This window comes from Piliocolobus tephrosceles, chromosome 4, assembly GCF_002776525.5.
Source record: "Piliocolobus tephrosceles isolate RC106 chromosome 4, ASM277652v3, whole genome shotgun sequence".
Lineage (NCBI taxonomy): Eukaryota > Metazoa > Chordata > Mammalia > Primates > Cercopithecidae > Piliocolobus > Piliocolobus tephrosceles.
The window spans coordinates 136,175,575-136,191,753 of record NC_045437.1 but is presented as its reverse complement, the minus strand read 5'-3'; the positions used below and the strand labels follow the sequence as shown (position 1 = coordinate 136,191,753).

Genomic DNA, 16,179 nt, shown 5'->3' with positions numbered 1-16,179 from the left:
CTATGGAGCTCGCCAAAACCCATTACGTCTCAAACTGGGTATTCTAATTGAATGAATCTGAATGTGCCAGTCGACCAGGCATCAATGGATCCAGGTTTTTCCAAGGGCGTTTGCCACAGAGCCAGAGAGGATAAACATTGTTGGAACCACACACTAATCAGCTTGCTTGCCGAAGGGACCCTCTCTGAGCCTGGTGGAGATCTATGGAGCCTGGGTGCTGGCAGATGCATCCTAACATTTTGCGTCAGATTGTAATGGAATATTTCTCATAAACAGCCAAGTGTCTCTCCCAGCCATTCAACTGACATGTTTTTTGTTGTTTAACTTCAGATCTGACAGATGATGATAACCTGGAAAAAAGAGAGGTTACAAAATGCTGAGGGCTGTGGGGCTGGGCAGTGTAAAGGGCGCCTGCTCAAGAATTAGGACAGGGCTGTGATTTGTAGGGCCCGGAAAAGACTGTTATGCAACCCACAGCAAGCAGGACGGCTGGGAGAGGGGCCTGGAAAGCAAGTGGGAGGGGAGAAGTGCTCAGCCACAAGAGCTCTGGGCTGCTTGCTTCACGGAAATATGCCGCTTGTATTGCATTTCATTTTGTGAGATGGAGAATGCGCCCTCCCCCTCACCACTCTCCCCAGGCTCTCAGTGCTCTCCTCTCTCATGGGCACACTGATTTATAGCACCTGTTAAAAACACATAATGAATGCAATTAGCTGTGGCACTAGAGAGAAAAAAGGTAGGAGTTGGCTTTACTCTAATAAAAGATAAATGTGTTTGTTTTCATTAACTTCATTCATTAATTTAAATTTCTGGGGCCAGTTTTAAATCGTTGCTGCTTTCTTTGCCATTAGCCTAATAGGTGCTAGTTCTCCAACTTTAGTGGGTGTCACAATCCCTTTGGGGAACATGTTTCAAATGCAGGGAACCCCTGTAGGTGAGGAGTGAGCATGAGATCTGCATTTTCAAGAAAGCTCAGTAGCAGATTCTGATGCAGGAACCATGCCTCTGAGAATGCGATTTATATAGATATAGTAGGTACTCAGGAGTAATCTATTTATCAAAGAAAATTCGTTTCCTTGTTAGCTGTGGGATTCTAACCAAGTTAATATACATATATAGTTAAAGATGATACATGTCTATTGTGGAAAAATTAGAAAATATAGAAAAACATAGAAAGGAAATAAATGTTTCCTTGATCTTTACAAGCTATTTACATTTTCTGGGCTGTAGTTTTCCAGTTTTCTCTGCCAAAGCCTAGGGATTCTTAGAAGGAGCAGCTCTATCTTCACTATCCTACCTCTACCACCCAGCACCTATCTGGCACATAGTAGGGTCTACAAAAGTATTTGATGAAAGAAACAATTGTTAAGTGACACTGAGATTAGATGACCTCTAAAGTCGCCATCAGCCCTAATACTCTATTTTTCATTCTCTGCTCTAAGAAAAAATACATAATTGCACAAACTCAGATATATTTGTCACTTGGATGCCTGACATTCAAACATGTATATGTTTTTTCTCTTTGTCTTGTCACTTGATCTGACAGTTTTCTGCCTGCTCTATCTGATAATAGTTTAGGGTTGTCCTTGCCCGAGGCAGCCCAGCTATCAGCATGGGTTGGAACTGAGTGAGGCAGTCCGCACCTTGTACCAAACAGAACGGTCTGAGTTAGTTTTTTCAGGCTCCAGCAAAATTGCAGACAGAACCAGAAACCAAATAGTTGGGCTTTTTCAGTTCACAAATGTGTAATTCTTTCCCGAAACCTTGAAGCAGACCACTTCCCTCCCTCTCACCCTGCCTCACAGGGAGGGCACTAAAAAATGATTGCTGGTTAAGGTCTTCCTATGTGTGGTACACTTTACACACATTTCTCATTTAATCATCACAGCAACACTTTTACTGCTGTTTTACAGATATAGAGTTAATGCTCAAGTTTCCTCAACTAGGACATTGGAGAAACAGGATTCAAACCCAAGTCTCAGGCCGGGTGCGGTGGCTCAAGCCTGTAATCCCAGCACTTTGGGAGGCCGAGACGGGTGGATCACGAGGTCAGGAGATTGAGACCATCCTGGTTAACACGGTGAAACCCCGTCTCTACTAAAAAATACAAAAAACTAGCCGGGCGTGGTGGCGGGCGCCTGTAGTCCCAGCTACTCGGGAGGCTGAGGCAGGAGAATGGTGTGAACCCGGGAGGCGGAGCTTGCAGTGAGCTGAGATCCGGCCACTGCACTCCAGCCTGGGCGACGGAGTATCCCTCTGTCGCAAAGAAAAAAACAAGGAAAAAAACCCAAGTCTCCCTGACTTTAAAGTCCTTGCTTTCAACCACTACAATTAAAGGGGTGTGTGTGTGTGTGTGTGTGTGTGTGTGTGTGTGTGTAAGGTGGGGGTAATTAAAATGCTAAAAATGTTTTAAATTCTCCAACAATATCACAACAGTAATTAACTACACTAAATAACTTTTTTTTTTTTGAGATGGAGTCTTGCTCTGTCACCCAGGCTGGAGCACAGTGGCATGATCTCAGCTCATGGCAACCTTCGCCTCCTGGGTTCATGCAATTCCCCTGTCTCAGCCACCCGAGTAACTGGGATTACAGGTGCGCACCACCACACCCAGCTAATATTTGTATTTTTAGTAGAGACAGGGTTTCGCCATGTTGGCCAGACTGGTCTCTAACTCCTGACCTCAGGCTATCCCCCTGCCTCAGCCTCCCAAAGTGATCGGATTACAGGTGTGAGCTACGGCACCCAGCCAATAACAATTCTTTATTATATATTATTATTATTTATTGTATTTATTCACAATAGTTTATTGTAAATATGTTATTATAAATCGCCATAATAATTAAGGAAGAATATGAACCCACCACCCAAACAATGTGCTCTGTTTCATTCCTTCACCACAAACACTACATCCTAAGAATTATTTTTGCAGTTGGCACAGTGCTCAAGCCTGAGATCCCAGCACTTTGGGAGGCTGAGGTAGGAGGACAGCTTGAACCCAGGAGGTCAAGGCTGCAGTGAGCTATGATCACACGTGACAGAGTAAGGCACTGTCTCAAAAAAAAAAAAAAAAAAAAAAAACCCTCTCTGTTACATGAGCTCATGTTTATCAGTTTTAACAGTAGCATCAGGTGCTCATCAGGTTACATCTATTTGACTTGTCACAATAAGGTTATAAACCCCACAAAGAGAGGAGCCGAATCTGTTCTACTCTTTGATGTATACCCAGCACCTAGCACAGTACTTTCACAAAGAAATCATTCAATAAATGTTTGTTGAATAAATGAATACAAACAATTCTGAGGAGATGCTACCGGCAACATGGTCACCCAGGTGTCAGTCATATAATACCCTGCCACTCAGTGGGTGCTTAGGAAGATTTGGTGGAAGCACTAATCTTTTGGGAGGAGAGATGGGATGTAATAGATGCTTAATACACATACTCAGTGCTTGATCATTGTAAATACATTTTTTGGTAATGACTTTATTGAGGTATAATTTACATCAAATCTATATATTTCCAATAAACTTTTTATTTTGTAACAACTCTATAGAGAAAAGTTGTAAAGATAATACAGAAAGTTCCTGTATAAATGTCACCCTTCAGTTTCTCCTAAGGTCATCTTCTTACACAAACAAGGTGTGTTTATCATAACTAAGATACTAACATTAATACATTACTATTAAACTAAACTTTAGACCTTATTCAGATGTCACCAGATTTTTCTTTTATGTTCCTTTTCTGTGCAAGGAAGGAATCCAGGAGACCATTTTACATTGAGCACAATTATGTTTGCCAAGCTAATTCTACCATGATTTACCGTTGACCAGCTGATTTTTTTTTTTTTCAATTATCAGCTTCAGGAATTAAAAAAAAAAAAAAGTCTCACCCAACTTAGCAAAATGGAACCAAAACAGATTCTCCACTTTAGTTAAGTTTCTTGCTGCCTCCTTCATAAGGGAAGACCATGCTTTCTTTTCTCTGCTTTGTGCGCCCTCATTATGTGCCCCAAGTTACTCCCCAGGGACCCAGTGTTTTACGGGTTTGTGTGAACCTAAGTCATCTGTAAGGTCCCAAGTCGTGTGCCTACTGCCAGTGCTATCACTGCTCGGAGTCAGACCTCAGCCAAGTTTTTTGGGATGATTTGAGGTTTGCATCCAGTCTTGGATTCCAGAAATCATACTTTGCACCTATTCCCATGTGTATTTTTAGTGTGAACTTGTTGGGAGAAAATGGATATGATCTAATGTTAAGTAAGAGAGCAGGACACAAAATTCAACACAATGGGCTGTGACAGCTCTGTCAAAATGCGCGTAGGAAACAAAGAAGATGCCCAAAGCAATTGTTGTTATATTAGGGTGGCAGGATTATGGATAATATTTTTGTCTTGCCTACATTTTCCAAACTTATTGTCATATTGCATTTTGCTTTTTATGATGAAAATTTTTATAATTAAAAAATAAATTTATACTCAAACTAAATATATAACTTAAAATATAAGTCCTTTGAAAGGAGATAGTCACTGAGGAAAAGTGCCCAGGACAAGGAAATAAGTGCTGGCAACAACAGCATTTATTTGGTAATTAATGTTCAATAAATGTTTGTTGAATGAATGCATTAAGTAATTTACAGGGATCATCTCATTCAATCCCCGAAAGTACTTCAGGAGAAAGTGCAGTAATTACCCCCATTTTGCAGGTAAAGTAACTGAGGCACAGAGAATTTAAATAACTTGTGCAAGCTTTCCCAGCTGGTAGGGGACAGAGCTGCAACTTGAACCCATTGAGTCTCCAAACACAGTTACAAAAGGATGGAAAAAGAGGAAGAGAGTAAAGAAGGAAAGACATGAGAAAAAATGGTTTCATCGGTAAGAACAGACCAGTGAAATGAATGTCTGAGATGCTTCACCTAGACGACTAGTCAAAGATGCAGAATCTTGGCCCCATCTCACACCTATTGAACCAGTATCTGCATTTTAAAAACATTCTAAGGGACTCATATGCACATTCAAGTTTGAGAAGCCAAGACAGTAAATATGAAATTTGTTTGGGAAAAATAATTTACACATACACATGCACACACACATATATATATAATATATATATTTACTAGTATTTATCACATATATATACATACATATATATATATATTTACTTGTATTTGTCTGAGCTGGTACTACCTTGCTAAGAAATTGGGGCATAGCTGCATAAATCAGTGTTCTTCAAAGTGCAAGTGATGGCTGTTTTGTGGATCGTGAAAGCATCTTAATGGATTTCAATCAGAAACTAAAAATATATATATATAAATAAAAATTATCAGAGTGCATCTTATGAAGAAAGGGTATGTTATTGCATGAAACTTTTATTTCAAGTTTGTGTGGAGGTGGTGAGTGTACTGGCTCTTGAAGTAAAATGTCTACCTCCTGTCCTCTCCATCAGAAAAGTTGTGACTGGCCTTCACACTATGGCCAGAGGCAGCCATGAGGTGTTTTTTTGTTTGTTTGTGTTTTGTTTTTTTGTTTTTGAAATGGAGTCTCGCTCCGTCGCCCAGGCTGAAGTGGAATGGCCCAATCTCGGCTCACTGCAACCCCCATCTCCCAGGTTCAAATGATTCTCCTGCCTCAGCTTTCCGAGTAGCTGGGATTACAGGTGCCTGCTACCACGCCTGGCTATTTTTGTTTTTTTCAGTAGAGATGGAGTTTTACCACGTTGGCCAGGCTGGTCTCCAACTCCTAACCTCAGGTGATCTGCCTGCCTCGGCCTCCCAAAGTGCTGGGATTACAGGCATGAGCCATGAGATTCTGAGCTGACATTTATAAGCGTGGTAGATCTCCTTCCTACATCTGATAGATTCAGAAACTCTGCATGAAATCAGAATTGGGTGGGGAAGGAGGGTGAATATCTCAGAAATTATCCAGCCCAGGCACTTCCCTGTCCAGGTGCAGAAACAGTCCCAGAGAGGAGAGGGATTTGCCCACGGGCACACAGCAAAACTGGGACTTTGGAGAGAGGAGTGTAACAATGTCAAGTCTTTCATTCCTTTTTTGTCTCAACCATGAAAGTCTTGGGGGCTGGGGGGACCTGGCCTGGAGGCCAGGCAGACCGGGGGACATGACTCTGGAATGTGTTGGGGAAACAAGATGCCTTCTCCTCCAGACCTGACAAGCCAACAGGACTAGGTGTGGCAAGAAAGGGCTCTGGTTATCTGCCTCCCCTCTCTGTTTCGTTTGGTCTGTCAACTCCTGCAGCAAAGTGCCCCAAACGTGTGACGCTTGATAAAGATGGGAAGGTAAGAGGGTGAAGGTAGTGGGACAACAGGGACCAGAGCTTGAGAGGTGTCCCAGGACCTCTGTCTCTGTTTCCTCCGAGAGTCTGGGAAGCCAGCAGGATACCCCTCTCTCCTTTACAGCCTCCCCCGACTCGGGGATTGTGGCCAAAACCCTTCACTTCTCTGGGCAGTTGTCTTCTTCATTTCAAGATGGGATAGGATAAACCCTTAATACTTAGATCCTAAATCAGAGGATTTCAACTTTGAAAAAGAAGTCTAGCATCTTATTCTTCCCTTTGTATTATTTTTTTAATTCAAAAAGTAATATGGGCTGGGCCTGGTGGCTCATGTCTGTAATCCTAGCACTTTGTGAGGCTGAGGCAAGAGAATTGCTTGGGCCCAGGAGTTGGAGACCAGCCTGGGCAACACAGGGAGGCCTCATCTTTACAAATAATAATGATAATAATGATAATAAAAAGCTGGGTGTGGTGGTGTGCCCTTGTAGTCCCAGCTACTTGGGAGGCTGAGGTAAGAGGATTGCTTGAGCCCAGGAGGCTGAGTCTGCAGTGAGCTGTGACCGCACCACTACACTCCAGCCTGGTTGACAGAGTAAGACTCTCTCTCAAAAAAATTTTTCAAAAAGTAATACGAGAACTTGAGAAAGAAGAAACCACCCATAATCTTTCTAACCCCAAATAACTGTTAACATTAGGATGCAGATGTTGCCAAAATGGGGTCAGAATCTATTCTGTTTTCCTTTTCTCACTTAGCAATGGGTGGCTGGCTTTTTTTTTTTTTTTTTTTTTTCAGGGGGGGGGCTGTCTGTCAATGAATGTTATTTACTTCATATTACGTAGATATTTGATGATAATTATTGATTATTGTTAGGTTTTCTAAAGGCGTGATAATGACATTGTACCCTTGCTTTTTTAAGAGTCCTTTGAGAGACGGCGTCACGGGTGGTGGAGTGCTGGGCGGTCAGGCTGCCTGACTGGCCGGCTTGGGCATCTGGGCGGTGAAGGTGGGACTGCCTGTTCTGGGCAGCAGGTTCCCCTCTCCAGCTGCCTGCCGTTCATAGCATGTCCCCCAGAACCCGAGGAGCGCAGGCAGGCCTGGCTTCGAAAAGACGCGGTCCTCAACGCTTGGGCCACGGAAGTCCCAGCCCGCTCCTCTGTCGCAGAACCGCTGGGCTGAGCCGCTGGGAGAAGCAGGCCAGAGCCTTCCAGAGCCTCGGCCCGGGGACGGAGGAGGATGAGCTGGCTCTTTCCGCTGACCACGAGCGCCTCCTCCTCTGCAGCCGGGTTCCTGGTGGCCTTACCAGCCTCCAGCAGCAGAAGCAACGCCTGATTGAGTCCCTCCGGAACTCACACTCCAGTATAGCTAAAATAAAGAAAGATGTGGAATACAGATTGCCATTCACCATAAACAACCTGACAATTAACATATATTGCTTCTTCCACAATTTCCTCAGGAAAAACCAGTGATCAGTGTTTATCCACCAATACGACATCACTTAATGAATGAACAAGGAGTGTACCTTACCTCTCCATTAGTGAACAATTTTACAATGCAATCAAATATTGGAAAAATTATTCAGAGTCTGTTGGATGAGTTTTGGAAGAATCCTCCAGTTTTAGTTCCTACTGACTGCAGCAGCATTTCCTTACCTATCCAGTAACCCAAGTAACCCAAGCACAAGCCTCCTTGTGCTTCTCAAGGTTTTCCATTTCTTTCTCCATATCCCCCAGAAGAAGCAAACAGGAGTATCACTTCTTTATCTGTTGCTAACACTGCTTCTTCTTCAACAACAAGTCATACCACAGCCAAGCCTGCCGCTCCTTCGGTTGGCATCCTTTCAAATCTGCCATTACCCGTTTCCACAGCAGATGCTTCAATATTGACAAGCCAAAATGGTTTTGGTTACAAGATGCCAGATGTCCCTGATGCATTTCTAGAACTCTCAGAACTAAGTGTGTCACAACTCACAGATATGAATGAACAAGAGGAGGTATTAGTAGACAGTTTTTGACTTTGCCTCAACTAAAACAAATTATTACTGACAAAGATGACTTAGTAAAAAGTACTGAGGAACTAGCGAGAAAAAAAATCTCCTTTTGGATCCCAGCTTGGGAACCAAAAGGCAATCTGTCTTAGGTAAGTATGAATTACTTAAATGAAGTCTGCTTTCGAAAAGAAGATGCAAAGGCAGTGTGAACTTGTGAGAGCTGTAGTACAAGTGCCCTACAGGCAAGACTGAAAGTAGCTGCACACGAAGCTGGGGAAGAACCTGATCATATTGCGGAAGACTTCGGGGAGGGAAAAATGGAAATAAACTATTTTCTCAGTAGCTTCACGGAAAAGAGAACAATTTGCTACTGTAGAAGAGCCAAGAAAGAGAAACTTCAGCAGGCAATAGCAATACATAGCCAATGTCATGCTCCAAATATAGACATACATTGCCAAACAGAAGAAATGAAAGCCACTTCCTCATTATTAGGCAACAAAGTTTCTAAGAGTGGGTAGCTACAAGAATGGCATGTAGTGAGTTATGTTATAAAAATGTGAAAGACATTACCATATATCCTAAGTATTTATCATTTTAGCATACAGTATATGGCAGAAAATGAATAAACATTCCTTGTACTTAATCTGGGAACTGCTCAGCAGAGATTGTTCAAATTTCATATTCTAAAAGAATTACACTTGCTTTATTTTTTACATTAACAGAGTACGTTTATATCACAGTTCTTTAGTATATTCTTTTTTTGAGACGGAGCCCAGGCTGGAGTGCAGTGGCACGATCGCAGCTCACCACAACTTCCGCCTCCCAGGTTCAATCTATTCTCCTGCCTCAGCCTCTCGCATAGCTGGGATTACAGGCATGCGCCACCATGCCTGGTTATTTTGTATTTTTAGTAAAGAGGGGGTTTCTCCATGTTGGTCAGACTGGTCTTGAACTCCTGACCTCAGGTGAAACACCCGCTTTGGCCTCCCAAAGTGCTGGGATTACAGGCGAGAGACACTGCGCCTGGCCATAGATTCTATTTCTAAATATGATGAACACAATTACATTTTTTCATTTATATATATTGCCACACTCCCTCCAAATCTTTCATACTAGAGAGATCAGCAATGTTGCTTTCTTGCCCTTTCTCTTTACTTTGTTCTAATTTCAGCAAAATGTAATATATTCTCCTATAAAAATTTACATATTCAACATACTGATGTCAATTGTAAAGTTTAAATTCATTCTTTTACGTTCTAGAATGTAGTAGTATATTAAAACCATACAACGTGAATAGCATTTATCTCTGTCCAAACATGGCAACTTTTCTCCACTAAGTGTCATTTAGGTCACCTAGTGAGGTCTTTTTTTTACTCATAAGATAGGGGAGTGAATCTCCCTCAAATGTACATTTTAATAAAACAAACCCCTTTTCAGAGCTTTCAGCAGTTAGTGGTCATGAGACGTTACTAATCTTAATTAAACCATAATAGTCAGTTATATAATTTCTAAAATGAGAGATTACAAAACCTATTCCCTTCATTAAACAGACATAACAACCAAATACTCTGGTTCTTCACTGGATTTTCCCTACAGATGTTTTACCCTACTGACTTCATAATGTCATACTTTGATATCAGGCTGGTAGTTGGCCTACACTGTCAGTAGTGTAGTCTCTAGAATAGTAATAAAAGGTTGTTATTACAAGAAAGCTAATACTTAAATTCACATATATAATCAGGATGAATGTTGCTTCTGCCTTCTTAGGTATTAAATCAGTGTTAGAGAAAAAGTGAGATATAAGTTTTAGCATTTTTAAATAATGAGGAGAAACACACTAGATCTCAGAGAAAGGCAACAAAATTATTCTAACAATTCAAAATATATTATCTAAGGAAAAGTTAAAGTGATGATTATTCCTGAAAGACAAGCTTAAGCAATTAAAAACTCCTTAGGAATATATCTATTAACCGAAAAGGGTGCATCTCAACAACGTTCCTGTTTTTAGACATATGGATAAGAGGGCCAGAAAGGAAGAGAGTGTCAGATGCTTTAGAAAACACAAAATATGCGTCTGGAAGTGAACTAAAAGATTCATGATGATTACAGATGTGAGGGAAAGGAGTCAAGGCTTTTTGACAGATGCATCCTATGACAAGGAAGATAGATACTGACACCTTCAGGTAATGACAGAAGCAATTGCTCTGCAGTGAACATGATTTTCATAGTCTAGGATGAGCTTCAAAATGGTGAATAATTTTCCTTATATTTGATAAATGAAATGACTACGTCCTCTTCAATATCTAAGAAATTAAGAGCTGGACACTTTTTTCCCTTTTCTTTTCTTTTTTTTTTTTGAGACGGAGTCTTGCTCTGTCGCCCAGGCTGGAGTGCAGTGGCCGGATCTCAGCTCACTGCAAGCTCCGCCTCCTGGGTTTACGCCATTCTCCTGTCTCAGCCTCCAGAGTAGCTGGGACTACAGGCGCCCGCCACCTTGCCCGGCTAGTTTTTTTTTTTTTTTTTTTGTATTTTTAGTAGAGACGGGGTTTCACCATGTTAGCCATGATGGTCTCGATCTCCTGACCTCGTGATCCGCCCGTCTCAGCCTCCCAAAGTGCTGGGATTACAGGCTTGAGCCACCGCGCCCGGCCGAAATTAAGAGCTGGACACTTTCTTCCCTTTTCATAGCTGCATTAAAATAGTTCTCAATGTCAAAAAAAAAAAAAAAAAAGGCCATTTTAGAGATATATTCTGAGCTGTTTCTAAGTAAAATGATATCTGGGATTCCCTTCAAAATAATACAGGTAAGGGAATTGGGTGGGAGTAGAATAAACAAGATTGGCCATGAATTGATAATTGTTGATACTCTTTCATGTACCTTTTAAAATATAAGGTTTTTTCAATATTCTTCTCTAATAGTAGTTTTTAGCCTATTTTGGTCACAGAGCCCTTTGAAAATCTTAAGTCAGCTATAGATCCACTTCCATACAAATCCACCTTTCACAATTTTAGGAGGTTCTGTCCCCTGAGACCCATTGCTGTATCACAGGTTAAGACCTCCTAACCTATAACATAATCTCTTTTTCTAAAGTTTGTATAGTATTTTTCAAACAGATACATCATAATTCACTTGACTAATCCCCTTATTGCTGGGAATTTTTATTAAATTATTATTAATAATATATATTACATGTTTTCGCATACATATTCTTTAGGGCAAATTCCTAATAGTACCAAAAGATATGCTCACTTTAAACACCTTTTTATTTTTTTCAAAGAGAGAGGATCTTGTTACGTTACCCAGGCCAGACTTGAACTCTTGGACTCAAGCAATCCTCCTGCCTCAGTCCCCGCAAGTAGCTAGCATTGTAGATACACAACAATGCACTGCCTTAAAGGCTTTTTTTAAAAAAGAAAAAACAGAATATCACATTGTCCCCAGAAAGTATTGTTAACTTTTTTTTTTTTTGAGACCGGGTTTCATTCTGTCACCCAGGCTGGAGTGCCATGGCACAATCTCGGCTCACTGCAACCTCTGCCTCCCAGGCTCAGGTGATTCTCCAACCTCAGCCTCCCAAACAGCTGGGGCCACAGGCATGCACCACCATACCTGACTAATTTTTTTTGTATTTTTGGTAGAGGTGAGATTTCATAATGTTGCCCAGACTGTCTCAAACTCCCAAGCTCAAGTGATCCACCCACCTCGGCTTCCCAAACTGCTGGGATTACAGGCATGAACCACCACCCCCCAGCCTAACATATTAATATTTTAAAATCAATTCCCATCCCTGGAGTCCTGTCGTCAGGATTCAAGCCTGGACAAGCAGCTTGTCACTGGGTACAATTCATCTTGCTTTTCTGAGTGTCGATGTCCTCACTTATAAACGTAAGGCGTTAAATGAGCGGATTCTTTGATTGTGTCATTTTTCCAATCCAGGAAACCCTGGCAAACTCTCTGTGGTCCTCATTGGCCGTAGTTCTGCCTTGGTTACCGGAGGAGACTCCACAGGCTTCTAGCCATTCTTCCTGCCCCAGATTTCCATCTGCAATGGTGCACCTCTGACCACCGGGGTGCTCCTCCTACAACATTCACAGGTGGCGGGGCAGAGCTTTAGGGTGGTGGGCTCTTGAGGCAGACTTTGGGGCTGGAATCCTGACTCCAACCAACGGGCAACCTTAGGCAAATGATTTCACCTCTCTCTCTGCCTCAGTCATCTGTTAAACGGGTGTTTAAGATCAGAACCCACTTCACAGGCTTGAGTGAAGATTAATTGAGATAATACATATTAAAGTGTTCATAGGGCCGGGCACAGTGGCTCATGCCTGTAATCCCAGCACTTTGGGAGGCCAAGGTGGAAGGATTGCTTGAGATCAGGAGTTTTGAGACCAGCCTGGGCAACATAGCAAGACCCTGTGTCTACAAAAAAAATTTAAAATTAGCCAGACATAGTCTGGCTATAGTCCCAACTACTGGGGAGGCTGAGGTGGGAGGATCACTTGAGCTTAGGAGGTCAAGGTTGCAGTGAGTCATGATCAGAACACTGCACTCCCAGCCTGAGTGACAAAGCAAAACCATCTCTCTAAAAATAAAAATAATAAAAATTAAAACAAAGGGCCTAAAACAGTGTCTAGCATAGTATAAACACTCATCAAATACTTGCTGTTATTATTACATCTCCCTGTCACCCTGCCCCTTCTGAGGACTTTCCTTTGCCTGCAAAGTGATGTGGGACTCCTCAGCATGGAAGCCAACCTTCTTCATTACAGGTCCTCAGCCACCTTCCTGAGGGCCTTATCTGGCCAGCACACACCCTACTGTGAAAGTCAAAGAGAACAATGCCTATCTTTAACCCTGTGCTGTGCCCCCCTAAACTGTCCTTCCTTGGTTCCTTGATGAGAACCTTTCCTGCTGCCCCAAAGGCATCTCCTAAATGCACTTCCAGAGGAAGGGCCAGGGCTAAAATCTGCTCATGCCTGAGCCTAGACTGAGTTCCTGTGTGTCCAGGCCCTACGTGCGCCACAGTTTCCCTGCCTGTAAAATGTGGTAAAGAGACTGGACATCTCTAAGGACCCTTCCAGCTCTGGATAGTTCACTGGTTCCAGAATGAGATTCTCACTTCATTTATACACTTTGTGACCATCCTTGGGAAGCCTGATGTGTCATCCCCAGCACCCTGCCCCAGCTGTGAGAAATCCACAGGCCTCCTTCACAGCCTATTACATCACAGCAGCCACACTGGGGGCCATCATGTCACAGTCAGAATGAGAGAATCCAGGTTCAGGAGCCCAGGGAGCCAGAAAACCCCTTCGATCCAACCTGGAGACCTTGAATACATCATTTTCCTGGGCAGACACCTCCCCTTCTCTCGCCTGGGGAGTGTGACATGTGTCAAATGCACTAAACCCTTTAGAGGTGGCATTATGCAGATTTAGGACTGTTGGGCCCAAGCTGGAGTCTAAGTCTCATAACACAGTGTGACCTTGGGCTCAGGCTCACTAAATCCCAAAATGACCGGGCCTAGTTTTCCTAAGAGACCTTCAGGCCTAGCACTCACTCAGGCCCCAATCTGCTGAGGTCATATATTTAAAATGTGGTTCCAACTGTCTTTCCTCAAATAGCCATTATTTCAACACACAGAATATATAGGCTATAATGTGAAAGAAACTTGAATTTTGCCTCTTTTTTCTCTTTTTGTACATCCTATGAGTGTAGTTATCCTGCCCATGTACACAAATGTGGGCAGAGTCATCAGTTTCCTGGTCACTTTAGGTAATAAAAAGTCCTACAATCACTTCCTAACTATAGTCTTAGTTCATCCCACTGCCCAAATTATCAAACCTTCCAGCTTGACTTGAAGTTGAGCCTTCTCCCTGCTAACCCTTGACTCCCCAGCTTGAACTTTTTGCAGTAAGTTATGAAGCCTGTCAGGGAGAGGCACGCTAGGCTCCTTCCCCTGCATGCATCGTTCCCTGAAGAATCTGACAGCCTTGATCTCTGATTCTCTAGCTTTGGAGCTCTGGAAGGAGAGAAGAGTTAGAGAAGCTGCTCACTTGCAGGTCCTTTGCAAGGTGAATATATTTCTACTCTGGCTGGTGGTTTTCTCCTTCCTTAGCCCCTAGGCATCTGTCTAGCAAGACCTCCAGCTCCTTTTGGCTGTCTGCTTGCCCCTCCAGGAGTCCCTTGTGGACAAACCCTAAGATAACCCCCTGCTGGCACCCTCTCTAGCTGTCCCACATGAGTTCACAAGAAATCCAAAGCTCTGGCTCTAGTAAGCTCTGGGGGTGAGCACCGGTGCAGCCACTTCACCTCTGCGTCATTGTCACAGCAGCTGACCAGCACAAAGGCTGCCCTCTATAAGGAACAGGCAGGGTCAAATAGCAACCTGTTGTGTCCACCAAAACACAGGAGACACACCTTGAGTTTATCTTAGGCTGTTTCTGCTGCTATAACAAAATACCTGAGACTGAGTAATTTGTAAAGAACAGACATTTCTTTGTCACGGTTCTGGAGGCTGGAAGTCCAAGATCGAGGCAACAGCAGGTTCAATGCCTGGTAGTGGCCTGGTCTCTGCTTCTAAGGTGGCACCTTGTTGCTGCTTCCTCCAGAGGGGACAAATACTGTGTCCTCACATGGTGGAAAGCAGATGGGCAGAAAGCTACTAGCTAGTTCCCTCCAGACTTTTTATAAGGCACTGATCTCTACTAATCACCTCCTACAGGCCCTACCTCATAAGACGATCACCTTGGGGCTTAAGCTCCAACATACGAATTTTGGGGGAACACATACATTTGAACCGTAGCAGAGCTCTGAGTGGTCACTTTAAAACATTGTTCTCCTTTCTTGAGATGAAGGGGGACATATCCTCCATTGCTTGCTTTTGAGAGAAGGTGGGACTCACAGCACATCAACTGCTCCTTCAGATATTTCTCCCTCAGCTGGGGGCAGTGGCTCATGCTTGTAATCCCAGCACTTTGAGAGGCTGAGGCAGGCAGATCACCTGAGGTCAGGAGTTCAAGACCAGCCTGGCCAACATGGTGAAATTCCGTCTCTACTAAAGATACAAAAAAAAAAAAATTAGCCGGGCATGGTGGCATGTGCCTGTAATCCCAGCCACTCAGGAGGCTGATGCAGGAGAATTGCTTGAACCCAGGAGGCAGAGGTTGCAGTGAGCCGAGATCGTGCCATTGCACTCCAGCCTGGGTGACAGAGTGAGACTCTGTCTCAAGCAAAACAAAACAAAAACAAATATTTCTCCCTCATCCCCAACTACTTTCAACCCTTTAAAACCCACACACAATACCATAAGGGGTTGAGAGCAGCCAATCTTTGTCTACTTTGTAAATTTTCTGCCATGGTCTTGCTCTTTACTCTGGAATATGGCATCTCTTCTATGTTGACCTCTCAGCTGGACATTTCAATTTTAATATCTTGTTACACTTACAATAGCCACCATTAATTTAATGTTTGCTGTACACAGGGCAGGCTCAGGGCTAATCATTTGTAGTGAATATTTGCTTTTTTTCCAGCTCTCTGTATCCATCTCTTCCTCTTCTGCAAATAACACCCTGATTTCTTTCTAGATGATTACCTCTCCTTCATTTTGTGTGGCTGGCTGGGACACTCAGTAATGGATAGTGTAGTAGATGGCTTTGGTGGCCTGCCCAGACACACTTTATGCTGCAAATGTTGGATGCTAATGGATCACAGCTGCCTCCTTCCTTGGAGACTTCCTGAGGTGATTTACCTGGGGCTACCTGAAAGGTTACTCCTCTTCCCCGGGAGTGGCCTGGGGTCAATGACTAACTAATGTGGAGTAAACCCAGCCCCCTTGCCTCTAGGTGGGACAAATTCCACGGTACAATTCATGCTCCCCCAGTATCAGGCTGAAAGACTAGATTCCCCCTA

General features: G+C 43.0%; 1 pseudogene; it reads left to right on the top strand.

The window, feature by feature from the left end:
• Window positions 1–7,519: 7,519 nt before the first annotated feature.
• Window positions 7,520–12,290, top strand: LOC113224853 (annotated as a pseudogene).
• Window positions 12,291–16,179: the final 3,889 nt, after the last annotated feature.